The 17,590-nt window shown below is 34.5% G+C and overlaps 4 non-coding genes across 4 annotated transcripts; all 4 read left to right on the top strand.

Annotated features, from left to right (window-relative positions):
- Positions 1 to 448: 448 nt before the first annotated feature.
- On the top strand, positions 449 to 520 carry Trnae-cuc (transfer RNA glutamic acid (anticodon CUC)). The gene has a single exon. It is a non-coding gene; the product is annotated as a tRNA-Glu (tRNA).
- Positions 521 to 2,118: 1,598 nt separating this feature from the next.
- On the top strand, positions 2,119 to 2,190 carry Trnae-cuc (transfer RNA glutamic acid (anticodon CUC)). Its single transcript has one exon. It is a non-coding gene; the product is annotated as a tRNA-Glu (tRNA).
- Positions 2,191 to 2,820: 630 nt separating this feature from the next.
- On the top strand, positions 2,821 to 2,892 carry Trnae-cuc (transfer RNA glutamic acid (anticodon CUC)). Its single transcript has one exon. It is a non-coding gene; the product is annotated as a tRNA-Glu (tRNA).
- A 13,853-nt stretch (positions 2,893 to 16,745) lies between these two features.
- Positions 16,746 to 16,817, top strand: Trnae-cuc (transfer RNA glutamic acid (anticodon CUC)). Its single transcript has one exon. It is a non-coding gene; the product is annotated as a tRNA-Glu (tRNA).
- The last annotated feature ends 773 nt before the right edge of the window (positions 16,818 to 17,590 follow it).

Genomic DNA, 17,590 nt, shown 5'->3' with positions numbered 1-17,590 from the left:
ATCTTTTTCTGGGTATCCATATAATATAATAAAAACCCAACAACATACATATGTCAATACAATACTATTATAAGAGTGGCAGGTCTGGTATGAAACTGAGGTAACACACGCGTGAGCTAGGAGTGGTGAATATTATATCGTATTTGTCTTCAAAAATTCTTATAATAATGCAAATAATAATTTAATTTAAGTATGTGTCCTTTTGTTTTCAAACTTCCCGTATTAACTAATTATATATAAGATGAAAGGCTTTGTAGATACTCGTGTTTACTAATAATAATTATTGTTTTTTGTGCACGGCAGTTAGAGACCCAGAAGTAGCTGCTCTACTGTTTGTACAGTTAGTTAACAAAGAGAAGAGAAGCAACTCCTATTTTGCGTGTAGTTTGGTTGCCTAGCTAAATAGTGCATACCCGTTTAATGCCGGGGCATATATGTATGTGTATGGTCCCAAGTGGTCTAGTGGTTAGGATTCCGCGCTCTCACCGCGGCGGCCGGGGTTCGATTCCCCGCTTGGGAAGGTTTTTTTTTACCATAAGTTATTATAATTTGTATTTCACAATATTTGGCAAATTCCGTATATGTTATTGTTATTCGTTGTACTTTGTTCTTTTTTAGCCTAACGGCTAACGAGTGTACGGTATAATACAATTGATAAAAGTCTTAGTAGGTATATTACTTATCAGGTAGCTAAAGATGGATATCATAGATAATCATATCTTTCTGGGCATTCATATAATATAATAAAAACCCAACGACATACATATGTCAACACAATACTATTAAAAGAGAGGCAGGTCTATAAACTATACATTTTTTAATTGTTGGAAAAACTACAGACAGTGGTGAACTGGTCAAGTAAAGTTGGTTACAGCTCATGTTCTCCTTGGCCATATTTAGAAATGTCTAGGTGATAATAAATGGTAAGAAACTGAGGTAAATAGCTAATCAGATATAAAAATGAAGGTATACATAGTAGAACCCTTACTGCATACTTCCAACCTCTCACAAAGGAAAACTGTGGCCAATCAATCTATTTTTACCACAGCTGAGTCCACAATGATCCCCTTTCATGACCAACCAGGATTATCAGGCCATGAAAGGGGATGAAACTGCCCTTTATCATGGCCAATCAGGGCCATGAAAGGGGCAGGACATGTGTGCAGTAAACCATGGTAACACATGCTGTAGGAGAGGAAAGATAATCATCAATCACCATTGTTCTAGTGATTAGGCCAATCAATAGACCAACTTAACAAAGCTGACAAGATTTTTAAAAAGACAATGCAATAAGAAAATCATATTTATTTAAATAAAAATCAAAAGCTTTTAATGATCAATGTTTCAATTAAGCTATCATATGATATCTGAATAGCAACTTCAAAGTATTGTAAGGAAAAGTTTTAACTTATCAGGAACCTTTACACAACAAATGACACTTTGGAATTATACAGATGGAATTGATTTTAAATACAATTTACTTACATTAAAGTTTCCGACAATTTCTGTTTTTCATTTCATATTTCTTTTTCTTCCAGTCGTTGAATAGAGCTTGATAATTATCAAATTGTTTCATACTGTTACATATCCCCTAAAGTATTTCGGTGTAACATATCGCACAATCAGTTTTTATCTCTACGCATGGCAAACATCTGTGTGCTCCTTACGATGGATAATGACAAACTGATTAAACATTGAGCAAAGAACCCCTGGTACCGAAAAGTACTCGTAAGCATAATGGGTACAAGTAAATCAAACAGATGTGTGTATTTTTAAATCAACTTATCTTTTTGTTCGAGGTTAAGAAGCATACAGTAAGTCAATTATTGCATGATTTCTCGTCACTCGGGACTTATTTTCCCCTCACTTCGGGTAATAAACCCCTTATTACTCGAAAGCCACACAATAACCTTTATGCGTTTAATAATGAAATAATTATGTTTTTTGTATACGGCAGTAACATCATCGGAACCCCTCAAGTAGCTGCTCTACGGTTTGTGCAGTTAGTAAACGAAAGGAAGTAACTCCTATATTGCGTTTGGTTTGGTTGCCTGTTCTGTCATGCAAATATATGCAGTAGTGCATACCCCTTTAATGCCGGGGCGTATGTATGTATGGTCCCAAGTGGTCTAGTGGTTAGGATTCCGCGCTCTCACCGCGGCGGCCGGGGTTCGATTCCCCGCTTGGGAAGGTATTTTTTATTATAATTTGCATTTATCAAATATTTGGCAAATCCCGTGTATCGTTCATCGTGCTTTGTTCATTTTAGCCTAACGACTAACAAGTGTACAGTCTTATACAATTAATGAAAGTGTTGGTAAGTACACGTTAATTATCAGTTAACTAAAGATGGACATCATTATACAGTTGTTAATTGGAAAACTACAGAAAGTGTTCAACAACTTGTCAAGTAAAGTTTATTACAGCTGACCATGAAAGTGTTTAGATGATAATGCATGGTATGAAACTGAGGTAACACGCGCGTGAGCTAGGAGTGGTGAATATTATATCGTATTTGTCTTCAAAAATTCTTATAATAATGCAAATAATAATTTAATTTAAGTATGTGTCCTTTTGTTTTCAAACTTCCCGTATTAACTAATTATATATAAGATGAAAGGCTTTGTAGATACTCGTGTTTACTAATAATAATTATTGTTTTTTGTGCACGGCAGTTAGAGACCCAGAAGTAGCTGCTCTACTGTTTGTACAGTTAGTTAACAAAGAGAAGAGAAGCAACTCCTATTTTGCGTGTAGTTTGGTTGCCTAGCTAAATAGTGCATACCCGTTTAATGCCGGGGCATATATGTATGTGTATGGTCCCAAGTGGTCTAGTGGTTAGGATTCCGCGCTCTCACCGCGGCGGCCGGGGTTCGATTCCCCGCTTGGGAAGGTTTTTTTTTACAATAAGTTATTATAATTTGTATTTCACAAATATTTGGCAAATCCCGTATATATTATTGTTATTCGTTGTGCTTTGTTCTTTTTGAGTGTACGATATAATATAATTTATGAAAGTCTTAGTAGGTATATTACTTATCAGGTAGCTAAAGATGGATATCATAGATAATCATATGGTTCTGGGCATCCATATAATATAATAAAAACCCAACAACATACATATGTCAACACAATACTATTATAAGAGTGGCAGGTCTATAAACTATACATTTTTTAATTGTTGGAAAAACTACAGACAGTGGTGAACTGGTCAAGTAAAGTTGGTTACAGCTGATGTTCTCCTTGGCCATATTTAGAAATGTCTAGGTGATAATAAATGGTAAGAAACTGAGGTAAATAGCTAATCAGATGTAAAAATGAAGGTATACATAGTAGAACCCTTACTGCATACTCCCAACCTCTCACAAAGGAAAACTGTGGCCAATCAAATCTATTTTTACCACAGCTGAGTCCACAATGATCCCCTTTCATGACCAACCAGGATTATCAGGCCATGAAAGGGGATGAAACTGCCCTTTCATGGCCAATCAGGGCCATGAAAGGGGTAGGACATGTGTGCAGTAAACCATGGTAACACATGCTGTAGGAGAGGAAAGATAATCATCAATCACCATGTTCTAGTGATTAGGCCAATCAATAGACCAACTTAACAAAGCTGACAAGATTCTTAAAAAGACAATGCAATAAGAAAATCATATTTATCTAAATAAAAATCAAAAGCTTCTAATGATCAATGTTTCAATTAAGCTATCATATGATATTTGAATAGCAACTTCAAAGTATTATAAGGAAAAGTTTTAACTTATCATGAACCTTTACACAACAAATGACACTTTGGAATTATACAGAGGAATTGATTTTAAATACAATTTACTTACATTAAAGTTTCCGACAATTTCTGTTTTTCATTTCATATTTCTTTTTCTTCCAGTCCGTTGAATAGAGCTTGATAATAATCCAATTATTTCATACTGTTACATATCCCCTAAAATATTTCGGTGTAACATATCGCACAATCAGTTTTTATCTCTACGCATGGCAAACATCTGTGTGTTCCTTACGATGGATAATGACAAACTGATGAAACATTTAGCAAAGAACCCCTGGTACCGAAAAGTACTCGTAAGCATAATAGGTACAAGTAAATCAAACAGATGTGTGTATTTTTAAATCAACTTATCTTTTTGTTCGAGGTTAAGAAGCATGCAGTAAGTCAATAAGTCAATTATTGCATGATTTTAATACTCGTCACTCGGTTTACTTATAAATTAATTATTGTTTTTGTATACGGCAGTAACATCATCGGAACCCCTCCTCAAGTAGCTGCTCTGCGGTTTGTGGCAGTTGATAAACGAAAGGATGTAGCTCCTATATTGCACTTTACTGCATACTTCCAACCTCTAAAAAATGAAAAGTGTGGTAATTAAAACTACTTAAAGTGCATACTTCCAACCTCTCTCAAAAAAAAAGTGTGGCCAAAAATATTTACTGATAATAATGAATGGTATGAAACTGAGATAACTCTCGGGAGCTAGGAGTGTGGCCAATAAATCTCTTACGTATTTTCCAACCTCTCTTCAAAAAATTCTTAATAAATCTCTTAAAAATAAAATTTAATTCAAAAGAAAAGTGTGTCTCTTACTGCATATTTCCAATCCTCTCTAAAAAAAAAGTGGGCAATAAATTTCTAGATACTGCATACTTCCTAATAATATTTTTTTGTGTCCAATAAACCCTTACTGCATACTTCTCTACTCTTTCAAAAGTTAAAAAGAGTGTGGCCAATAAATCTCTTATATTTTGCGTGTAGTTTGGTGCCTAAATCTCTAAATATAGCATACCCGTTTAATGCCGGTGGCAATAAATGTGTTACTGCATACTCTCAACCTCTCTCTAAAGTGGTTAGGATTCCGCGCTCTCACCGCTCGGAAAAGGTGGTTCAATAAATCTCTTACTGCATACTTCCAACCTCTCTCAAAAGAAAATAATTTGTAATTCAAATATTTGGCAAATTCCAATCTTATTGTTATTCGTTGTGCTAAATTGTTCTTTTACTTCCAACGGCTAAAAAAAAAAAGTGTGGTATAAATAAATCTTACTGCATACTTAGTAACCTTACTCTCAAAAGAAAAGTGTGTGGCAATAATCATTACTGCATACTTCCAACCTCTCTAAAAAAAAAAAACAATAAATCTCTTATGTCAACTTCAATACTCTTAAAAAAGAAAGTGGTCAATAAAATCTATTACTGCATACTTTCCAATTCTCTGGAAAAAAGAAAAAGTGTGAACTGGTCAATAAATCTTTACTTACTGCTACTTTCTCCTCTCTCAAAAGAAAAGTGTGGCCAAAAATCTCTAGGTGCATAATTCCAAATGGTAAAAAAACTGAGGTAAATAGCTAATCAAAAATCTAAAAATGAAGGTATACATAATAAATCCCTTACTGCATACTTCCAACCTCTCTCAAAAAAAAAGTGTGGCCAATAATCTCTTACTTACTTTACCACACTGAAAAGTCCACAATAAATCCCTTTGCATACTTCAAAATTATCAAAATGAAAAGTGTGGGCCAATAAATCTCTTTACTGCATACTTCAAACCTCTCTCTAAAAAAAAAGTGTGGCCAATAAATCTCTTATGCATACACAAACCTCTCTAAAAAAGAAAATAAATCAAATAAATCTCTGTTCATAGTGATTCCAATCAATAGACCAACTTAACAAAGCTGACAAGATGTAAGACAATAAATCTCTTACTGCATACTTCCAACCTCTCTCTCTAAAAAAAAAGTTCTAATGATCAATAAATCTCTACTGCATACTTCCAATCTTCATTCCTATCTCAAAAATAGCAACTTCCAAAAGTATCTAAAAAAAAAGTGTGGCAAAAATCTTAACTGCATACTTCCAACCTCTCTCAAAAATGAAAAGTTTGGAATAAACAGATGGAATTACTGCATACTTTAACTCTCTTAAAAAAAAAAAGTGGTTTAAATCTCTTTGCATATTTCTTTTTCTCTCTCAAAAAAGAAAAGTGTGGCAATAAATCTCAATTACTGCATACTTTACAATCCCCTCTCAAAAAAAAAAGTGGCCAATAAATCTCTTACAATGCATTTTTCAACTCTCTCAAAAAAGAAAATCTGTGGCCAATAAATCTCTTACTGCATACTTCCAACCTCTCTAAAAAGAAAAAAGTGTGGCCAATAAATCTCTTACTGCATACTTCCAACCTCTCTCAAAAGAAAAGTGGTGGCCAAAAAATCTTAAAGCATAAAACCAACCTCTCTCAAAAAAAAGTAAATAAATCAGATTACTGCATACTTCCAAATCAACTTATCTCGAGGTTAAAAAAGAAAAGTGTGGTCAGTAAATCAATTATTGCATGATTTCTCTCACTCGGGTGGCCAATAAATTTTACCCCCAACTTCTCAAAAAAAAATTACTGTGGCCAACAATAAATCTTTTACTGCATACTTCCAACCTCTCTAAAAAAGAAAATTGTGTGGCAATAAATCATCTTACCCCTCAAGTACTTCCAACCTCTTGTGCAAAAAACGAAAAGATGTGGCCAATAAATATTGCTTTGGTTTTTCCAACCTCTCTCTGAAAAGTGTGGCCAATAAATATTACTGCATACTTCCAACCTCTCTAAAAGAAAAAGTGTGGTCCAAAAATCTCTTACTGCATACTTCCAACCTCTCTCCGCGGAAAAGGGGGCCAATAAATCGATACTTCCCCGCTTCTCTAAAAAGGTATTGTTTTATAAATATCTTTTTTGCATATTCCAACCTCTCTCAAAAAAGAAAATCCCGTGTGGCCAATAAATTGTCTTTGTTGCATTTTCCAAACTCTCTCAAAAAAGTACAGTCTTATACAATAAAAAAAAAAGTGTTGGTAAGTAACTTAATTATCTCTCTTAAAAAAAAAATGGGCAATAAATTATACAGTTGTTAATTGGAAAACTCTCAAAAAAGTTCAAAACTGTGTCAAAAAATTTATTACTGCATACTTCCAAACCTCTCTAAAAAAAAAGTGTGGCCAATAAATGAATGCATGAAACTGAGAACTAACACTCTCTCTAGGAAAAGTGTGGCCAATAAATCTCTATACTTTGCATACTTCCAACCTCTCTTATTAAAAGAAAATGTGGCCAATTAATTCAAGTACTGTCCTTTTGTTTTCAATTTCCCTCTTAAAAAAGAAAAAAAGTGGCCAATAAATCTTTTACTACTCTTACTTCCAACCTCTCTAAAAAAAAAAAGTGTACGGCCAAAAACCCTTACTGCTCTACTTCCAACCTCTCTAAAAAAAAAAAGTGTGGTAAATAAATCTCTTATTTTACTTCCAACTCTCTAGTTGGGTGCCTAAAATAATGCATACCCAACTCTCTCAAAAGAAAATGTGTGGTAATAAATCTCTTACTGCATACTTCCAACGCTCTCACCGCGGCGGCCGTGTGGCCAATAAATCTCTTAAGGCATACTTTTTTTAAATAAAAGTTATTATAATTTGTATTTCAAAAATGTGGCAAATAAATCTCTTACTGCATACTTCCAACCTCTCTTTTAAAACGGCTAAAAGTGTGGTAATAATAAATTGGTTAAAATCTCTTAGTAGGTATCCAACTCTCTCAAAAGAAAAGTGTGGCCAATATAGATAACTGCATACTTCCAACCTCTCATCAAAATAAAAAAATAATAATAAAAACCAACAACATACTATGTCAACACTCTACTAAAAAAGAGTGTGGTCAATAAACTATACTTTTTTAATACTTCCAAAAAAAACTCTCAAAGTGGTGAACTGGTCAATAAATTGGTTACTGCTCATACTTCTCAACCTCTCTCATAAGAAATGTGTGGTGAAATAAAACCTGGTAAAAAAACTGAGGGCCAAAAATACTGCATACTTCCAACCTCTCTCAAAAAGAAAAGAAAAGTGTACCAATAAATCTCTTACTGCATACTTCCAACCTCTCTCACAAAAAAAAACTGTGGCCAATAAATCTATTTTTACTTGCATACTTCCAACCTCTCTCCAAAAAGGAAGTGTGGCCAATAAATCTCCTGCCCTTACTGCCAATCTCTCCATGAAAGGGGCCAATAAATCATCTCAAAAACCATGGTAAACAGTGTAGGCAATAAATCTCTTTACTGCATACTTCCAACCTCTCTAAAAAAAGTGGCCAATCAATAAATCTATTAATTTCTAGTGAAAGCTGCATAATTCAACTTAACAATTCTCTAAAAAAAAAATGTGTGGCAATAAAAATTCATATTTTTAAATAAATACTTCAAAAGCTTCTAATGATCAAAAAAGAAAAGTGTGGCCAATAAATCTATTATTGCATACTTCCAAAGTCTTAAAAAAAAAGTGTGGCCAATAAATCTCTTACTGCATACTTCCAACCTCTCTTAAAAAGAAAAGTGTGGCCAATAAATTTTACTTACATTTCTGCATTTCCACAAAAAAAAAGTGTGGCAATAAATCTCTTACTGCATACTTCCAACCTCTCTCCAAAGTTGAAAAGTGTGATAATAATAAATCTCTTACTGCATACTTCCAACCTCTCTAAAAAAAGGTGTAACATGGGCAAATCAATTTTTTTTTTCCAACCTCTCTACGCATGGGCAAACAATCTTGTGTTCCAACGATCTCTAATGACAAAATGAAAATGTGGCAATAAAAAATCTCTTACTGCATACTTCCAACCTCTCTCTAAAAAAAAAAGTGTGGCCAAAAAAATCTCTTACTGCATAAACCTCTCTCAAAAAAAAGTGTGGCCAAAAATCAATACTTCCAACTCTCTCAAAAGAAAAGTGTGGCCAATAAATCTCTTAACTGCATACTTCCAACCTCTCTCAAAAAGAAAATTGTGGCCAATAAATCTCTTACTCGGCAATTTACTTCCAACCTCTCTCAAAAGAAAAATGGGTAATAAATCCCTTATTACTGAAACTTCCAACCTTTCTTTACTTAAAAGAAAAAGTGGTAACGGCAAATCTCTCTAAATCTCTCAAAAGTAGCTGCTCTTACTGCATACTTCCAACCTCTCTCAAAAGAAAAGTGTAGCCAATAAATTGCTTACTGCATACTTCCAACCTCTCTCAAAAATATAAGTGTGCAATAAATCTCTTACTGCATACTTCCAACCTCTCTCAAAAAAGAAAAGTGTGGTGGTTAAATTCCGCGCTCTCACTGCATACGGCCGGGGTTCGAACCTCCCTCTCTCAAAAAGGAAAGTGTGGCCAATAAATTTGTATTTATCAAATATTTGCAAAAAAAAAGTCTCTAAAAAGTCCATTGTGCTTTGTTCAATTGTAGCCTAACGACTAACAAGTGTACAGTCTTAACAATTAAAAGAAAAGTGTGGTAATAAACTTAATTATCATACTTAACTAAAAAAAAGTGGGCAATAAATTATTACAGCATACTTCCAACCTCTCTCTAAAAAAAAGTGTGGCCAATAAAAAATTACTCAAGTAAACTTTAACCTGACTCTCAAAAAAAAAGATGTGGCCAATAAATCTCTTTAACTGCATACTAACAACGCTCTCAAAAGGAAAAGTGTGGCCAATAAATCTCTATACTGCATATTTCCAACTTCTCTCAAAAAAAAAAAGTGTCCAATAAATCTCTTAATGCATACTTTAATTCTCTCTCAAAAGTAAAAAGTGTGGCCAATAAATTTTACTGCATACTTCCAACCTTCTCTAAAAAAAAAGTGGAAAGGCAATAATATCTGTTTACTAATAATACTTTTTTTGTGTACGGCAGTTAAGACCCAGAAAAGTAGCTGCTCAATAAATCTCTTACTGCATACTTCCAACCTCTCTCAAAAAAAGAAAAGTGTGGCCAATTTTTTGCTACTGTAGTTTCCAACCTAGCTAAATAGTGCATAACCCGTTTAATGCCGGGGCATATATGTGTGTGTCCAACCTCCCAAGAAAAGGTCTAGTGGTTAGGATTCCGCGCTCTCACCGCGGCGGCCTTCTGCATTTCCCCTCTCTGGGAAGGTAGTGTGTTTTAAATAAGTTATTATAATTTGTATTTCACCTCTCTCAAAAATTGTGGCAATAAATCCTTACTGCATATACTTCCAACCTCTCTAAAAAAGTGTGTGTTCAATAAAAATTTAGCTTAACGCATACTTCCAACCTCTCTAAAAAAAACAATGTGGTCAAAAAATCTTAGTAGCATACTTCCAACCTCTCTCAGGTAGCTAAAGAAAGTGTGGCATAAATAATCTATCTTTTCTGGGCATACTCAACCTCTCTCAAAAGAAAAAAGTGGCCAATAAATCTCTTACTGCATACATATGTCAACACAATCTCTATTAAAAGAAAAGTGTGGTCAATAAATCTCTACTGCATACTTTTCTCTTGTTGGAAAAACTAAAAGTGGTGGTGACTGGCCAAAATCTCTTACATAAAAAAAGTAAAAAGTGTGGCCAATACAGCTTATGCATACTTCCACTTCCAACCTCTCTTAAAAAAGAAAAGTGTGGCAATAAATCTAACTGCATACTTCCAAATAACTCTCTCAAAAGAAAAAATGTGTGGCAATAAAACCCTTACTGCATACTTCCAACCTCTCTCAAAAGAAAAAAGTGTGGCCAATAAATCTCTTTTGCATACTTCCAAATAATCCTCTCTCAAAAAAGAAAAGTGTGGCCAATAAATCTCTTACTGCATACTTCCAACCTCTCTCAAAAAAAAATGGGCCAATAAATGCTCTTACTTGCATACTTCCAACCTCTCTCTCAAAAAAAATGTGTGGTAAACCATGGTAATCTCTTACTGCATACTTCCAACCTCTCTAATCAATGTTCTAAAAAGTGTGGCCAATAAATAGACTCTTACTGCAAACTTCCAACCTCTCTCAAAAGAAAAAAAGTGTGGCAATAAATCTCTTATGCATACTTCCAAAATCTCTCAAAAAAAAAGCTTCTAAAAAAAAATCCAAAGTCAATGTTTGCATACTTCCAATCTCTCTCTCAAAAAAGTGTGGCCAATAAATCTCTTACTGCATACTTCAAAACTCTCTAAAAAGAAAAGTGTGTGGCCAATAAAATCTCTTACTGCATACTTTACCAACCTCTCTCTCTCAAAAAAAGTGTGGCCAATAAATCTCTTACTGCATACTTCCAATCTCTCAAAAAAAAGTGTGGCAATAAATTTCTTTTTGCATACTTCCAACCTCTCTCAAAAGAAAAGTGTGGCCAATAAATCCAATTATACTGCATACTTCCAAAATCTCGGTGTAAAATGTGCACAATAAATTTTTACTGCATATCTCTCTCTCTCAAAAGAAAAGTGTGCAAAAATCTGTGTACTTACATGGATAATGACAAACTCTCTCAAAAAAAAAAGTGTGTGGTACCAAAAATACTCTTACTGCATACTTACAACCTCTCTCAAAAGAAAAGTGTGTGCCAATAAATCTTTACTTATACTTCCAACCTCTTCTCAAAAAAAGAATGTGTGGCAATATTTGCTGCATATTTTTCAACTCACTCGGTGTGGCCAATAAATCTCTTACTGCATACTCAACTCTCTAAAAAAAAAAAAAAAAAGCCAAAAAATAACCTTTATGCTTTAAAAAGAAAAGTGTGGCCAATAATTCTTTTTGCATACTTCCAAAAAAGAAAAGTGTGTCGGAAATAAATCCCTCAATAGCTGCTCTCTAAAAGTTTGTGCATTGACTTCCAAAGGATCTCTCTAAAAGAAAAGTGTGGTCCAATAAATCAGTACTGCATACTTCCAACCTCTCTCAAAAAAGTATGGCCAATAAATCTCTAATTAGGATTCCAACGCTCTCAAAAAAAAAAAGTGCGGCGGCCTTACGATTCCAACCTCTCTCAAAAAAAAATTGTGGCCAATAAAATAATTACTGCATACATACTCCATCGTCCATCTCTCAAAAAAATTGTGGCCAATAAAAGTCTTACTGCATACTTCCAACCTCTCTCTCTAAAAAGAAAAGTGTGGGTACATCGTTAATTATCAAACTCTCTCAAAGAAACAATGTGGCCATACATTGTTAATTGCAAAACTACTTCAAACTCTCTCAAAAAAAAAAGTGTGGCAATAAATTTATTACTGCATACTTCCAACCTCTCTAAAAAAAAAAGTGTGGCCAATAAATCTCTTACTGCATACTTCCAACACTCTCTCTAAAGCTAAAAGTGTGGCCAATATATATCTCTTTGTGCATACTTCCAACCTCTCTCAAAAAAAAAGTGGCCAATTCAATAAATGTCTTACTGCATACTTCCAATTAACTCTAAAAAAAAAAAAAAAAGGCTTTGGCCAATAAATCTCTTTACTGCATACTTTTTTGTGTCTCTCAAAAGAAAAGTGTGGCCAATAAATCTACTGTTTGTGCATACTTCCAACCTCTAAAAAAGAGAAGTGGCAATAAATCTTTACTGCATACTTCCAACCTCTCTAACTAAAAGTGCATACCCGTTTAAAAATATGTGTGTGTATGGTCCAGTGTGGCCTCTCTCAAAAAAGTGGTCTAGTGGTTAGGATTCTCTCTCTGCATACTTCCAACCCCTCTTGGGAAGAAAAGTGTGGCCAATAAATCTTTATTGCATACTTCCAATTTCTCTCAAAAAAGTTGGCAAATTCTCTTATATGCATATTGTTATTCGTTGTGCAATTCTTTTTTACTGCCTAACTTCTAACCTCTCTAAAAAAAAAATGTGGCCAATAAATAAATCTCTTACTGCATACTTCCAACCTCTCTTAAAAAAGAAAAGTGTGATATAAATAATCATATCTTTCTGCATACTTCCAACCTCTCTAAAAAAAAAGTGTGTGCCAATAAATACTTACTGCATACTTCCAACTATCTCAAAAGAAAAGTGTGGTCTATAAATATGGCCTACATACTTTTTAATTGTTGGAAAAACTTTACTGACAGTACTTGAAACTCTCAAAAAAGAAAAGTGTGGTTAAATCTGTTTCCTTGCCATATTTCCAAATCTCTAGGTGAAAAAAAAAGTGTGGCCAATAAATCTCTTACTGCATAAAAACCTAAATCTCTCAAAAGAAATGTGTGGCGATTATTATCTCTTACTGATAACTTCCAAACTTTCAAAAAAAGATAAGTACAGTGGTATATAAATCTCTTACTTTCTTTTAACTACCCTCTGAAAGAAAAGAGTGGTCAATAAAATCTTCAACACAGCCTACTTCGACCAACTCTCTCAAAGGAAAAAGTGTGGTCCCAATAATTGCTTATTGCATACTTCCAACCTCTCTCAAAAGAAAATGTGGCCCAATAAATTACTTTCTGCATACCTCTCCAACCTCTCTCGAAAGATAGTGTGGCCAATAATTCTTCTTTTATGCAAACTTCCAACCTCTCTAAAAAGACAACTGTGGCCAATAAATTACTTACTGCATACTTCCAACCTCTCCTAAAAGAAAAGTGTGGCCAATAAATCTCTTACTGCATACTTCCAACCTCTCTCAAAAGAAAAGTGTGGCCAATAAATCTCTTAATGCATACTTCCAACCTCTCTCAAAAGAAAAGTGTGGCCAATAAATTACTTACTGCATACTTCCAACCTCTCTAAAAAGAAAAGTGTGGCCAATAAATCTCTTACTGCATACTTCCAACCTCTCCAAAAGAAAAGTGTGACCAATAAATTACTTACTGCATACTTCCAACCTCTCTCAAAAGAAAAGTGTGGCCAATAAATCTCTTAATGCATACTTCCAACCTCTCTAAAAAAGGACAACTGTGTAGCCAATAAATTTCAGACTGCACTTACCAACCACTACTCTAATGACAGGTAGAGTGACCAATACTTTTATGCATATCTCCCAATCTCTCTACAAAGAAAAGTGTGGCCTTTAAATAAATCTCTCCTTTAAAAAGAAAAGTATCGGCCAATAAATTCTTACTGCATACTTCCAACCTCTCTAAAAAAGAAAAGTGTGGTCAATAAATCATTTACTTTCCTCTTCCAACCTCTCTAAAAAGAAAGGTGTGGTCAATAAATCTCTTACTGCATACTTCCAACCTCTCTAAAAAAGAAAAGTGTGGTCAATAAATCATTTACTGCCATACTTCCAACCTCTCTCAAAATAATAAAATGTGGGCAATAAATATCTTTACTGCATACTTCCAATCTCTCTTAAAAAAAAGAAAGTGTGGTTGAATAAATCTCTTTTCTGCAGAACACATTTGCATACTTACCTAACCTCTCTCAAAAAGAAAAGTGTGGCCATATAAATCTCTTAACTGCATACTTCCAACCTCTCTCAAAAGAAAAGTGTGTGGCCAATAAATCTACTTTATGGGCATACTTCCAACCTCTGCTCAAAAGAGACAAGTGTGGCCAATAAATCACTTAACTTGCATACTTTACAACCTCTCTCAAAAGAAAGTGTGGCCTAATCAATCCCCCAATAAATCTTTACTGCATACTTCCAACTCTCTAAAAAAATAAAATGTGGCCATAGATAAATCTTACTTTCTGCATACTTCCAACTCCTCTCAAAAAAAAAAATGTGGCCCAATAAATCTCTTACTGCATACTTCAAACCTCTCCTCTCAAAAGGAAAAGTGTGGCCATTAAATCTCTTACATGCAATACTTCCAACCTCTCTCATAAGAAAAGTGTGGCCAATAAATCATCTTAGTGCATACTTTCCAACCTCTCCTACTCTAAAAAGAAAAGTTGTCGGCCAATAAAGTCTCGTAACTGCATACTTCCAAATACTGCGTATTAAAAACGAAAAGTGTAGCACAATAAATCTCTCACTGCATACTGTCCAACCTCTCTCACAAAGAAAAGATGAGGGCTAATAAATTATGCTATACTTGCATTTCCTCTTCCAACTTCTCTCTCAAAAGAAAAGTAGTGGTCAATAAATCTTATTAAATGCATACTTCCAATCCTCTCTAAAAAAGAAAAAGTGTGGCCAATCAATCTCTTATTCTGCATACTTCCACACCTCTCTCAAAAATAGAAAATGTGGGTCAATAAATTACTCTCTGACTGCATAACTTCCATATCTCTCCTCAAAAGAAAAGTGTGGCCAATAAATCTCATTTCTGCATACTTCCAACCTTCTCTCAAAAGAAAAACTGTGTAGGCAATAAATTTACTTTACTGCATACGTCAACCTCCATAAAAAAGACACTCCTCAAAAGATAACTTTGTGGCCAAACTCAAATTCATTGTGCTGCATACTTTATGGCAACGTCAAATCCCTCTAAAGGATATTGTGTTGGCAATTTAAATGTTCTTGCATACCACGTCACAATCTCTCTCAAAAGACTGCATAATATCTCTTTGCCCAAAACTTCCAACCCTCTCTCAAAGGAAAAGTGTGGCCAATAATTCTTTTACTGCATACTGCCAACCTCTCTCAAAAAAGGGAAAAGTGTGGCAAATAAATCTCTTACTGCATACTTCCAACCTCTCTAAAAAGAAAAGTGTATGGCCAATAATATCTCTTACTGCATACTTCCAACCTCTCTCTAAAAAGAAAAAGTGTGTGTCAATAAATCCCTTTACTGCATACTTCCAACCTCGTCTCTTAAAGAAAAGTGTGGTCCAATAAATTCTCTTACTGCATACTTCCAATCTCTCTCAAAAACGAAAAGTCTGTGGTCATTAAATCTCTTACTGCATTACTTCCAATCTCTCTTAAAAACACAAAAGATCGTGGTCAATAAATCATCTTAGCTGCATTACTTCCAATCTGCTCTTCAAATACGAAAAGTTTGTGGCCAATAATTCTCTCACTGCATACTTCTCAAACCTCCGTCTAAAAAACGAAAAGTATGCGTGGCCAATAAATCTATTACTGCATACTTCCAATCTCTCTAGTTGAAAAAGAAAGTGTGGTCAATAAATCTCTTACTGGCATACTTCCAACCTCGTCTAAAAAAAGAGAAAGTGTGGTCAATAAATCACCTTATCTGCTACATTCCAACCTCTCTCAAAAGAAAATGTGTGGCCAATAAATCTCTTACTGCATTACTTCCATACCTCTCTAAAAAAAGAAAGCTGTGGTCAATAAATCACCTTACTGTCATACTTCCAACCTTCACTCTCTCAAAAGAAAAGTGTGGCCAATAAATTAATTACTTGCTGAGTACTTTCCAAACCTCTCCTCAATGGAAAAAGTGTGTGCCAATACTATTAAATCTCTTTATGGCATACTTCCAACCTCTCTAGAAAAAGAAAAAGGTGTGGTTTAGCAATAAATCTCTTTCTGCATACTTCCAACCACTTTCAATAAGAAATAGTGTGGTGATTTAATTCTATTATGAATACCTTCCATTCTCTCTCAAAAGATAAGTGTGGCAATTAAATCTCTGTATGCAATTACTTACAACTCTCTGTTAAAAGACAACTTGTGGCCTTTAAATAACTTCTTGCATATTCCAAGCACATCCATAAAGGTAAAGTGTGGACAATAAATTCTTTCTGCATATCTTCCAAACTCTACTCAACAGAATTAGTGTGGCCAATAAATCTCTTATGCTACTTCCAACCTCTCTACAAAAGAAAATGTGGCCATTATAATTACTAATGCTTACTTCCAACCTGAGCTAGGTGTGGCCAATAAATCTCTTACTGCATACTTCCAACCTCTCTCAAAAAAAAGTTGGCCAATAAATCTTGCTCTACTGTTTGTGCTATTAGTTAAGAAAGAGAAGAGGAGTAACTCATATTTTGCGTGTAGTTTGGTGCCTAGCTATATAGTGCATACCCGTTTAATGCCGGGGCATATATGTGTGTGTATGGTCCCAAGTGGTCTAGTGGTTAGGATTCCGCGCTCTCACCGCGGCGGCCGGGGTTCGATTCCCCGCTTGGGAAGGTATTTTTTTTAAATAAGTTATTATAATTTGTATTTCACAAATATTTGGCAAATTCCGTATATGTTATTGTTATTCGTTGTGCTTTGTTCTTTTTTAGCCTAACGGCTAACGAGTGTACGGTATAATACAATTGGTGAAAGTCTTAGTAGGTATATTACTTATCAGGTAGCTAAAGATGGATATCATAGATAATCATATCTTTCTGGGCATTCATATAATATAATAAAAACCCAACAACATACATATGTCAACACAATACTATTAAAAGAGAGGCAGGTCTATAAACTATACATTTTTTAATTGTTGGAAAAACTACAGACAGTGGTGAACTGGTCAAGTAAAGTTGGTTACAGCTCATGTTCTCCTTGGCCATATTTAGAAATGTCTAGGTGATAATAAATGGTAAGAAACTGAGGTAAATAGCTAATCAGATGTAAAAATGAAGATATACATAGTAGAACCCTTACTGCATACTTCCAACCTCTCACAAAGGAAAACTGTGGCCAATCAATCTATTTTTACCACAGCTGAGTCCACAATAATCCCCTTTCATGACCAACCAGGATTATCAGGCCATGAAAGGGGATGAAACTGCCCTTGCATGGCCAATCAGGGCCATGAAAGGGGCAGGACATGTGTGAAGTAAACCATGGTAACACATGCTGTAGGAGAGGAAAGATAATCATCAATCACCATGTTCTAGTGATTAGGCCAATCAATAGACCAACTTAACAAAGCTGACAAGATTCTTAAAAAGACAATGCAATAAGA

The sequence above is a fragment of the Argopecten irradians genome, chromosome 8 (assembly GCF_041381155.1).
Source record: "Argopecten irradians isolate NY chromosome 8, Ai_NY, whole genome shotgun sequence".
NCBI lineage: Eukaryota > Metazoa > Mollusca > Bivalvia > Pectinida > Pectinidae > Argopecten > Argopecten irradians.
The sequence above is the reverse complement of the archived record's forward strand: the minus strand, read 5'-3'. Positions and strand labels throughout refer to the sequence as shown.